This window comes from Simochromis diagramma, unplaced genomic scaffold (assembly GCF_900408965.1).
Source record: "Simochromis diagramma unplaced genomic scaffold, fSimDia1.1 OVJJ01000640.1, whole genome shotgun sequence".
NCBI lineage: Eukaryota > Metazoa > Chordata > Actinopteri > Cichliformes > Cichlidae > Simochromis > Simochromis diagramma.
The window spans coordinates 219,411-231,012 of NW_024387439.1; positions in this window are offsets into that span (position 1 = coordinate 219,411).

Genomic DNA, 11,602 nt, shown 5'->3' on the forward strand with positions numbered 1-11,602 from the left:
ATTAAAGTTCATCACTTTTGCAGTTGAATTTTTTTCAGGTGAATTTTTGCAGGTGAATTTTTTGCAGGTGAATTTTTGCAGGTGAATTTTTGCAGGTGAATATTTTTGCAGGGAAATTTGGAGGATAAAAATTCAGTGTCATAAATTCAATGTCTAAAAATACTTGAATTCTGATGATACTATATTTCTTCCATATTTGAGCACCGGCACCGTTTCAAAAGTACCGATTTGGCACCGGTATCGGATAAAACCTAAACGATACCCATCCCTATTAGTAATTCCTTTTGTGCATAATTTTATATTATTGTTAATTAAAGCAACAAAACAGCCGAAAGAGCCGGTTCTCTAAAAAGAGCCGGAAATCCCATCACTAGAGCCCAAATAGCCTCCGTCTCCTCCTCCTGATTTCCTACACAGGAAATAATTGAACGTCTGCAAAGTTACGTAACAAGAATCTTAAATTTAAAAAAGTCACTAAAATAAATGTCTGCTGGGTTCAACAGGGTCATTCTCTCACAGTCTGGCGGAGGCAGACTGAAACATGGAAACGTGGAACAAAGGACAACAGATGACCTGACCCTAAACAAAGGCTCAATCAAGAGGAGATATATTTTAAAAAAAAAAAAAAAAGAGAAAGAAAAAGAACACATATGCTAAACATCAGTTTTCTGTGAGTAATGAAATAAAATCAGGTGACCAACCTTCCTGACATTTTTCATTCTTTCTTCTTCATCACTACAATACATCACATGATTCACAGCTCAGCTTAAAACTAAAAGGTCAGAGAGATTTTTCTCCAGAACTGCTGCAGAGAAACCACAGACCCTCACTGAGCTACTGAGAGGAAGGAGGAGGGTTTAAGTGTTGCATTGAACGAAAAGATTTCACACCTCTGTGTGCCACGATGGGACAAACACGTCTTCTGTGGCTGCTCTGTAAGTACCAGATGCTTTCTTAAAATTTTATGTTTTTATGTTTATTGAAGATAAGATGAGATAAAGCAAGATATATTTTATTTGAATCAATAACTGTTAATGACCATGTAGAAAGAAATGTCCAAAGAAAAAAATGTCGAGGAGATAAAAATGTAAAGAGGAAAACTTGTGGCTTCTCACTAAAACGGGAAATAATAATTACTCCTGACTATCTGAGGTGCTTTAATTCAGCTCAAAGTTTCACTTCATTAAAAAATCAGAGTGTGTGGTCGATGCTGCAGATAAACCACCACAGAGTTAAACTGCATCATCACCTTTGCTAACAGGACACATCCTGTTCAAAGAAAACATTTTGAGTTTATCAGTCTGAGGCTCAGTTTGTGGTCACTGTTCCTGTGAGCTTATATTTGTTATTAACACTGAATTTTTATGATCTTTTGTTTTCTTTTCAGTTCTAATGTTTCTCCTCTGCTGCACAACAAATCAAGGTAAGTGATCCTGTCCTGTGACAAGACCATAAAACAGGCCTTTCCCAGCACAGAACAGAGCCACAAGGAGCAGAAATGGAGCCGGAATAGAGACAGGTTAGAACCAGATCCTATGGTATGGTAATTTGAGCCAATTTGATCAATTTCTTAAAGAAATAAAAGTAAATGCAGTAAAACTGAACAAAAGAAATGTGTGGGTCAGTTCAATATTTGTATAAAAATGTATTAACAACATTAATGGTTTAAAGCAGTTAAAGATGACACCTCAGCTGAAGCAGTTTCTTATTTTATAGTAAGAGTGTGCATACAGAGAACCAACAGCTTCAACCTGACAGCTCCAGGCTGCTGCTTTTCATACCTTCTGCTTCTGAGGGGCAGCCAATCAGAAGAAAGGTGGAGCAAAGGAGGAGGAGAAAATTTGGCATATTTGAGATGGAGGTCAGAACAGTGAGCTGTTGCATGAGCTGATGGACTGAAGAGAAACATCAAGACAGCAAAATCTAAAGATTTTCTTTATTTTATGTTATGTCTGCTGTTTAAACATCTAATGAACAAGCTGCTCTGCTCTTCACCTTCATTCTGCAGCCCAAACACACTGTAGCAGCCATAACTAAATGTATTGAATTTTTGATGATCAATGGGTTTTCATTTGTTTGGTTGCTATGGTGATGTGTAACAGGAGTCACGTGGGTGCTAGTGGTGACATTAAGAGGGCGTTGTCAGTCTGTCATTCACTAGTTTGATTTTGACTGAGAGGGCTGGGTAGCCGTAGTTTTTGTTGACCGCTGCACAACGAGTTTCCCCTTGTTGCATTAGAGCCTGTGATGTTAAGAGTCTTAATCGCGAGCCGATCACATTACTCTGTAAACTCTCAAAGCACTTTGAGCAAACAATTCCACCTTTCGCATTATAGCGTAAAGTTGACAGTGCGTCAGGCAAAGAGGCAGGCTCCATCTCTGGCCTCTAGAGACTGTGGAAGTCGCTACACACACCAAGAAAGATCTTTGTAACATACTTACTTTGTTGAGACTTATTTTATTTAACCCGTTCATGCATAGTGGTCACTACAGTGGGCAGCTATTCAAAGGCTGTTTTCTTGTATGTGTGTCAGTGTTGATGGTAAACTTGCACATAAACCACTACTGATGCATAGAGAGGAGGGAGGCTGTGGAGTCATGAGTAAGTTTCAACTTTTTGCATTGCACTGGACAGCAACAGAAGCAGTGTTACCACATAAGTTTAAAAACAACAAAAGTTTAAAAATATTTTTGATATTTTATAGTTTTTACACTGTATATAATATTTATCTGTCTTTCAAATTCATGAGTCAAAATGTATGTTGTCCACCACATGTAAAAAAAAAAACTCTTTGGAAAGTACATGTTTAACAAATTAAGTTGAGAAATCTTTTTTTCATGTCTAAAGATGAATAAAAATACTTAAGAAAAAAAATCCCGATTGAGGTTGTCAGAAATCATGCATGAAAGGGTTTAATGTTTTTGCTCAAAAATATAAATTCTCTCACAGCTCGTCTGACTGTGAGTCCCAGCAGCTCTCAGTTCTTTGAAGGAGACTTTGTGTCTCTGAGCTGTGAGGAGGACGACAGCTCTGCTGGATGGACTCTGAGGAGAAACACAAGCAAACAACAGAGGTCTCTGTGTGGAGACTGGTTTGGAAGATTAGATGATTCTTCATGCTTCCTCGGGACAGTGGAAGGGGACAGTGGAGTTTACTGGTGTGAGTCCAGAGAGGGTCCCATCAGTAACATGGTTAACCTGACAGTCACTGGTAAGCTGAGTGTGTGGAGTTAGTGTTGATGAAGCTGTGTGTAAATGGATGAAATGCTGTAGTTTGTCTCTGTGTTGAGGTGGATCAGTGATCCTGCAGAGTCCTGTCCTCCCTGTGATGGAGGAAGATGACGTCACTCTGCTCTGTAAAACAAAGACCACTCCCTCCAACCTCCCAGCTGCTTTCTATAAAGATGGCTCCCTCATCAGGAAGCAGCCTACAGGTCACATGACCATCCAGCATGTTTCCAGGTCTGATGAAGGCCTCTACAAGTGTGACATCAGCGGTCATGGAGAGTCTCCATCCAGCTGGATTACTGTCACAGGTGAGGCTTCTGTTTCTTTTGCAGACCTTAAATCCAAAGCGACATAAATTGACCACAAAGATTCATTTTTCTCTTTAATTCCAGGTTCTTCCAACTCTCTTCCTCCTCCTCCTCCTCCTCACCAGTCCTCTCCTCCTTTCTCTGTGATGGTGTCTGTTCCCTCCATATTTGGGCTGCTGCTGCTAGTACTGGTTGTACTGGTGAAAAGACGTTTCCGAAGGAAACCTGAAGGTGAGACACACATTCTGCTCAAACTTAATGTGAACATATTGAAGACTTAAAGGGACAGTTCACCTGAAAAATGAATCAGATATCTTCAACTGTGACCAGTTCACATTAATCTAAGCGGACAAACAGCACTACAGACCAAACACATGTAGGTGTGATTATTAAACTGTTCCTTTAAAAACAGTCACATGACACACACGACTTTGTGGTCAAATAATGTTGATGTGAACAGAAGCTTTCTGTTTTATGACTCACAATCTTTATTTCATTTATGTTGATAGAAAATCATACATGGATATTCTTAGAAAGATTAATAACACAAATCATGAAACAGCAACAGTTCTGTTATATTTAGGAAACATTTACATTTGATTTTGCAGACAGAGATCCTGCAGCAGCTGCCACCTCCTCATCAGTGAGAAGAACATCAGCAGACGGTCGAGACGGATCAATCAGGAGAAGAGGTACGACAAGTTTCCTGTTAGAAAGTCTCTAAATTTCTTAAAGCTCCTCTGCTGTTTCCACTGATAGGTTTTACCATGAAGCTAAGGCAAAGAGTCACTGAAGCAAGGTTACAAAGAGAAGTGACGATCAGTGAGCAGCAGTGTGGCTTCTTGCAGAGAAAGAGCTCTTCAGATGTGATGTTTTCTTTAAGAGTGTTGATGGAGATATGCAACCAAGTGCAGAGAACTTCAGCAGCAGCTTCACTGTGTCTTTGTGTATCTGGAGAAAACAGATGATAGTCCTGAGAGAGGAACTGTGGTGCAGTGCAGTGGTGATGGACAGGTTGACAAATGAGCTCAGGCAGCAGTCTCTGTGGACAAGGCTGGACTGGGACAAAAAATCGGCCCAGGCATTTTGACTAGAGACCGGCCCACCAGGATAAAGATTGAAAATATGACGTCATTCAAGGGTAAAAAGGATTCTGGGAACTTGTGGCAAGAGGTACTAGCGCACGCAGGCTTTCAATTGAACTCAGTTACACAGCGATAAAAAGAAACCCAAAAAATGGCAAGAAGCTGTTGTATTATTAACTGCAATAGCCGGTCGCATGACAGCCACGGAAAGCCGACGGGTAAAGAGATCGTTTTTTTTTTAATCGGATTACGTCGTTGAAGAGAAATTTTTTAAGCCATGTTTCCGAAGTAAGAGTCGACGGATGTTCTGGATATACCAAATATAACGTCTCAGAACACTCCAGCTCACATGTTAGTCTGCTCCAAGCATTCCCACAAAGGTCAGTGTTTTGTAGTAGTTAATACTTCATTTTTCTTAACATAATTGGTGATATCCGGTTGTTCAGTGATGACGCGACGAATCCTACTTCCGGGCCTAAAGTAGTCTGCGTTTAATATGGCTTTTGTGTTGTTAACATGTTTAATGTTATGTATTTTCTTCTATTTGATCTCAAAAAGCTCCTAAAACAGTCAGTGATCCCTGTTGACCTCCCTCGGCTTTTATTCCCTCGGCTTTTATTACCGCTAATCATTTATTTAAGCTCAGTTTTTAAAACCTTAGGATGTAACTACAGCCCAGCCCATGCAGCAGTATATGAATGACTAACCTCGTATTGTGGATGGATTATCTCAGTTGTTCTCCTGGCTGAAGTTTGGTCCTTTTACAGCATCCTGCCATGCGATTACATTTGTTCCTGACCACCGAGAACACTCACGTTAACTTTTATCGAGTGGAAAAAAAGTTAGCTTGTTTATATTATGCTAACATAGCTGTGTCGCTAGCGGTCACGTAGCACATCATTATATACCAGCTAGCCAAACTTCAGTAACCCTACAAACGTCACTGCTGTTTAGTTTTGTGTCTTCATTTATGCTGGAAGTGATAACAGAGCTGTACGTTTTCATTTGTTTCCAAAACCCCGCAGTCAGGACATGCTATATTGTATTTAGATAGAAGCTAGCGAGCTAACTCCCTGCTAACTTCTAACTCCGTTAAATGTCATAAATTCCGTTTTCATGGATGCCTGGATGTTAAACTCAATTGTTACACCTGGTAGAGCAGAACGCTGATCATTTTATTAAAGATGAAAGACTTTAGACAGTTTTTCAACTCTCAGTAATGCCACAGTGATCGTTTGATATATGGACCTGCAGCGGAGTTTAGACCCAGACACGGCTAGTGACGTCAGACTGAACAACCGGATGTCATGGTCCTGGGTCGTGCGACCCAGTGTTTTGTGTTTAGCCTATTTTGATGTTTATTGTTTGTTTAGGTTCATTAAGTTATTCCAGCTCATTTGTAATTATATGACCCTTGTATTAAGCCTCCCTTGCCCTTCATGTGTTTGTCTGTGTGTCTTGTGTTGTCAAGTTCATGCTGTCGCTTCTGTCATCTTCCCCTGTACTCTGTCTCCCTGGTTCGTGCGTCTACCTGTCATGAGTCATGTCTGCGTGGTTATGTTTAGTTCATGTCATGTCTAATCTCCATGTTTCCTGTTTTACTTTGAAAGTCTGTATTCAATGTCAGTGTATTTAGTTTCACCTCTCCTGTCCTGTCGTTAGGTTCATGTGTGTCAGCTGTCCTCCCATGTGTGGCCACTTCCCCTGATCATCCTTCATGTGTATTTAGTCTCGGTGTTTCATGCAGTCTGTGTCGCGTCGTCTGTGTTCCCACCCTCCATGTTTCCATGCCCAGTCTTTGGTATCCCCAGCCATAGCATAGTTTGTTCCCAGTTTAGGTTTGTTTAGTTACTGCTCTTGTGCTGCCCTCATTCTTGTTTGTTTCTTTCCTGATCATCAGCCACAATAAAAGGCTCGCTTTTGTTTAAGTGCACTCCCGTATCCTCACTTGTGTTCGCACCTGGGTCCTCAACACACTCTCCACACCGTCTGCCACTGCGACCGTGACACCGGATAGGTTACAAGGAAGTCTGGCGCTGAACAGAAATTGTTGCGCTATGCTCCTTTATTTATTGTGCATAAATAGTGAATTGTCCTGACACAATATTACGTTTCGCTTCTGTTATTACCATGGTACATTGACAAAAACATATACTTTTATTCACAGGAGAAAACAGTTGTTTTGTATCACTAATTGTCCAGTGCGATTACAACAACATACAATATTATTGTCACTGCTACATTTCTGTAATGAACCAGAAATTATTTCCACTACTAATTAATTACCGTTGAGCGCAAAGGTCCTATTAATAAACGGTTAACGAATGTGTATTTATGACGACGATTTGTGAGACTGGTAAACTTACCTTTCGTACGATGGTCTTTCGTTCTACACGGTGCATTTCAAGGTGCATTTCAAGGTCCTGTACCCATCCGTCGGTAAACTGTACCTGGGCTTGTTGCAGTGACCTGAAGTTACTAAACTTCATGAGTGTATGCACTCACTCCAAGAACCTTATAATTATAAATCTGAGCGTGGTGAAAGTTGGGCAGCACGCTAACGTCTTTTGTCCACTCTGTGTGCTCGTAAGGGTCTGACCCTTTCACTCCTTTGATTTTTTCCTCGTATCTTTTCTTTGTCTTTTCGTCGAGTCTGTCTTTGTACGGACCGGCATTGTTCTCCTTTTGTTTTGTACATTCCTTTTTTGTGCGGCAAAGAAAAAACAAGAAGGTATTGGAACCGGAGAATGAACGTTTTGCGGTGCTGCAAATGCTTGCATTTGATGCGGTACTTGGATTGTTTTGCCACTAGTTCCCGGCATGCAATGCGCGAAAATCACGTGATTGCTAAACAAGGGGGAGGGTGCATCCGGCCTCCTCGGCTGTAATTGGTCCAGCCCAGAGTCGATCATGACCAATTGGCCAATCCAACACCTTTCATTATATATACCCTTCCTAAAAAAAAAAAAAAAAAATCCATCGGCCCATAAAAACAAAAAATCGCCAGCGGCCCACCGGGCAAATGCCCGGTATGCCCGATGGCCAGTCCAGCTATGTCTGTGGATTATAATGTTGCAGATGACATGGTGATCTGTAGTGAGAGTAGGGAACAGGGTGAAGAGAGTGTTAACAGCACTCTGATCATTTTAACTGCAAACTCCTGAAGTTTGGCTGTTAGTGAGCCGAAACGCTCATGTTTTCTGTGTACCGCACGAAGACAACAATTAACCTTTGGTAAACGGTAACATGAGCAGCTCTGTGGTCACTACGTTTCCTGTTTTGAGAACTAAACTCAGCAGAGGTGTAAAAGTCGCTCTAAGTTAATGTGCTGTGGCCTCATGTTTGAATGCTTGCAGTTCTTTTCTCATGTTTACGTCCTGACAGCTAAACTTCTTTATTCTGTGTTTGTGTTCAGATGTTTCATTAGAGACAACAGTCATCTACTCCTCACTGAAGCTGACCCACACACCTTCACCACAGCTCAGATTCAGAAAGTAAGATTGTTTCCTCACTTGAAGAAGACGAAGAAGAAGAAGAAGACGTCTTTGAAACCAGCTGCAGTCGCAGTCTTACACATATTAATAGAGAAATGGCAATGGCTGCATTTTATTTATATTTTAATATTTTATGCTGAGGGTATAATCTGAAAGAGATTGCAAGGTGGTGTCAGGGGGAAGGTAGCTAGGCAACAATTGGAGGAAGTGAGTGAGAGCAAAGGCAAGGGTTAAATGGTGGAAGCTGAAGGTTTGATGTAAATTTGGTGTAAAATTTTGTGACAAATAAAAAAAAACATACACACCTTGAAGGGAACCACCACTGAATTTAATGTTTCCCTGATACAGACACAGAATGTCTGTTACAGTTAAGTGAAAGTTTACTTGTTCTTTTTTGTAATGTTAAATGTGACATATAATTGAATAAACAATGTTAAAGTGTTTGTCATTCATTCTGATGCCTGCAGCTCTGTCACATGCATGAGAGACACACATTATAAATAATTACAAAAGGCAAAGTAATATTTATATTTGCTGTTGCATCACTCATGTTATGCACTGTTACAGGCACAAAGCAATTTCAGCTTCACATATACATTATAAATTATTACAGTCCAGTGATCTTCATGCATATGTGGCCCAAATAACCCATTCATGTAAGTATTTAAATATTTAGATGATAATATATTCAGATAATAACATTTTCTCATTAATTACAAGCCCTTAAAGATTATAAACAAAAATCTAAATGCTCAATAAATGAATAAATTAACATTGACTTATGAAAAATAAATCTCACAAACGTAGTGAAACAGTCAATGATGGAGAGGATTGAAGAACTGGAACATATAAATAAAAAGGATGAGTTATTTAAAGAGTCGTCCTCCCTCCATGATTTATATGTTCCAGCTGTGGCCACGCCTCCTTCACATTTTGTAATATACACCTATATACATATACCGAAATATACACATTTGTGTGGAAAAACCAAGCAACAACAGTTTGGGTGGGGAAGGCACATGATCAGACCAACAGACCATAGAGGTCCGCCACCTACTTGACTCTAAATTGTGCTACTGAGAGGAAGGAGGCGGTTTTAACTGAAAGATCTCACACCTCTGTGTGGTACGATGGGAAAAGCACCTCATCTGTGGCTGCTCCGTAAGTACCTCATGCTCTTTTAAAATCTTAATATGTGCATTTAGCTTTACCGTTTACCATTTCAGCTGGTTCTGTCATTAGCAGAAGGTTTTAACAGGTTCAGAGTTTTCTTTCACTAAATTCATTCAAAATTCTGAGTAAACCACCTCAGTCTTAAACTGCATCTTCACATCCTGTTCAAAGGAATTGTTTTGTGTTCATCAGTCTGAGACTCAGTTTGTGGTCACTGCTCCTGTAAGCAAAAACTCACTAAAAGACACTGAATACTTATGATCTTGTGCTTTCTTTTCAGTTCTAATGTTTCTATTCTGCTACACAACAAATCAAGGTTAGTGAACCTGTTTATTACAGAATAACACAAAGAACAATTAAGCAGACCCAAAGAGCATCTCTGACCAATAAAATACAGATTAGTCCCAGATGTGTGTGTTAGGGGAAGCTCAGAATTAAAAACAACAAAAATTAAAAATCCAGTAAAACTTCAATCATTAAAAAAATGTGGTTCAGTTTAATATTTGAGTGAAAATAGTGCAATCAGTGGTTTAGATCGGTTAAACATAACAGCAGTAAAATACAGTCATTTCCTTATGTTATGTTTGCGTACAGAGAACCAACACCAGAAGGTTCAAACCAAAGAAACGTTCATGCTGCTGTTCATACTGTCTGTCTGTTTCAGAAGGGCAGCCAATCAGAAGAAGAGTGCGGAGGAGATAGTTTTAAACAAATAATGAACTTAGCAGCTACGTAAAGGCAGCAAAATCAACCAACCAGCTTTATTTTATGCAGTGTTCTGGCATGATCTGTTGAATAAACTTCAGGTCACCTCAAACAATAATTTTATTTTTACTTTTTTGTTCAAGTTACAATAAATTCTCCCACAGCTCGTCTGACTGTGAGTCCCAGCAGCTCTCAGTTCTTTGAAGGAGACTTTGTGTCTCTGAGCTGTGAGGAGGACGACAGCTCTGCTGGATGGACTCTGAGGAGAAACACAAGCAGAGACACCAGAGCTGAGTGTGAGGAGTGGGGAACACCAGCTGGTTCTTCTTGTAACATCAGTGGCATCCTCCCATGGGACAGTGGAGTTTACTGGTGTGAGTCCAGAGAGGGTCCCATCAGTAACATGGTTAACCTGACAGTCACTGGTAAGCTGAGTGTGTGGAGTTAGTGTTGATGAAGCTGTGTGTAAATGGATGAAATGCTGTAGTTTGTCTCTGTGTTGAGGTGGATCAGTGATCCTGCAGAGTCCTGTCCTCCCTGTGATGGAGGGAGATGACGTCACTCTGCTCTGTAAAACAAAGACCACTCCCTCCAACCTCCCAGCTGCTTTCTATAAAGATGGCTCCCTCATCAGGAAGCAGCCTACGGGTCACATGACCATCCAGCATGTTTCCAGGTCTGATGAAGGCCTCTACAAGTGTGACATCAGCGGTCATGGAGAGTCTCCATCCAGCTGGATCACTGTCACATGTGAGGCTTCTGTTTCTTTTACAGACCTTAGATCCAAAGCGACACAAATTGACCACAAAGATTCATTTTTCTCTTTAATTCCAGGGTCTTCCACCTCTCCTCCTCCATCAGCTTCCACTGCCTCCCTCTCCTCCTCATTTTCCTTTCCTCCTCCTCCTTCTCAGCACTCCTCTCCTCCTCTCTCTGTGATGGTGTCTGTTCTCTCCATATTTGGGCTGCTGCTGCTCGTACTGGTTGTACTGGTGAAAAGATGTGTCCGAAGGAAACCTGAAGGTGAGACACACATTCTGCTCAAACTTAATGTGAACATATTGAAGACTTAAAGGGACAGTTCACCTGAAAAATGAATCAGATATCTTCAACTGTGACCAGTTCACATTAATCTAAGCGGACAAACAGCACTACAGACCAAACACATGTAGGTGTGATTATGGGGTGAACTGTTCCTTTAAAAACAGTCACATGACACACACGACTTTGTGGTCAAATAATGTTGATGTGAACAGAAGCTTTCTGTTTTATGACTCACAATCTTTATTTCATTTATGTTGATAGAAAATCATACATGGATATTCTTAGAAAGATTAATAACACAAATCATGAAACAGCAACAGTTCTGTTATATTTAGGAAACATTTACATTTGATTTTGCAGACAGAGATCCTGCAGCAGCTGCCACCTCCTCATCAGTGAGAAGAACATCAGCAGACGGCCGAGACGGATCAATCAGGAGAAGAGGTACGACAAGTTTCCTGTTAGAAAGTCTCTAAAGTTCTTAAAGCTCCTCTGCTGTTTCCACTGATAAGTTTTACCATGAAGCTAAGGCAAAGAGTCACTGAAGCAAGGTTACAAAGAGAAG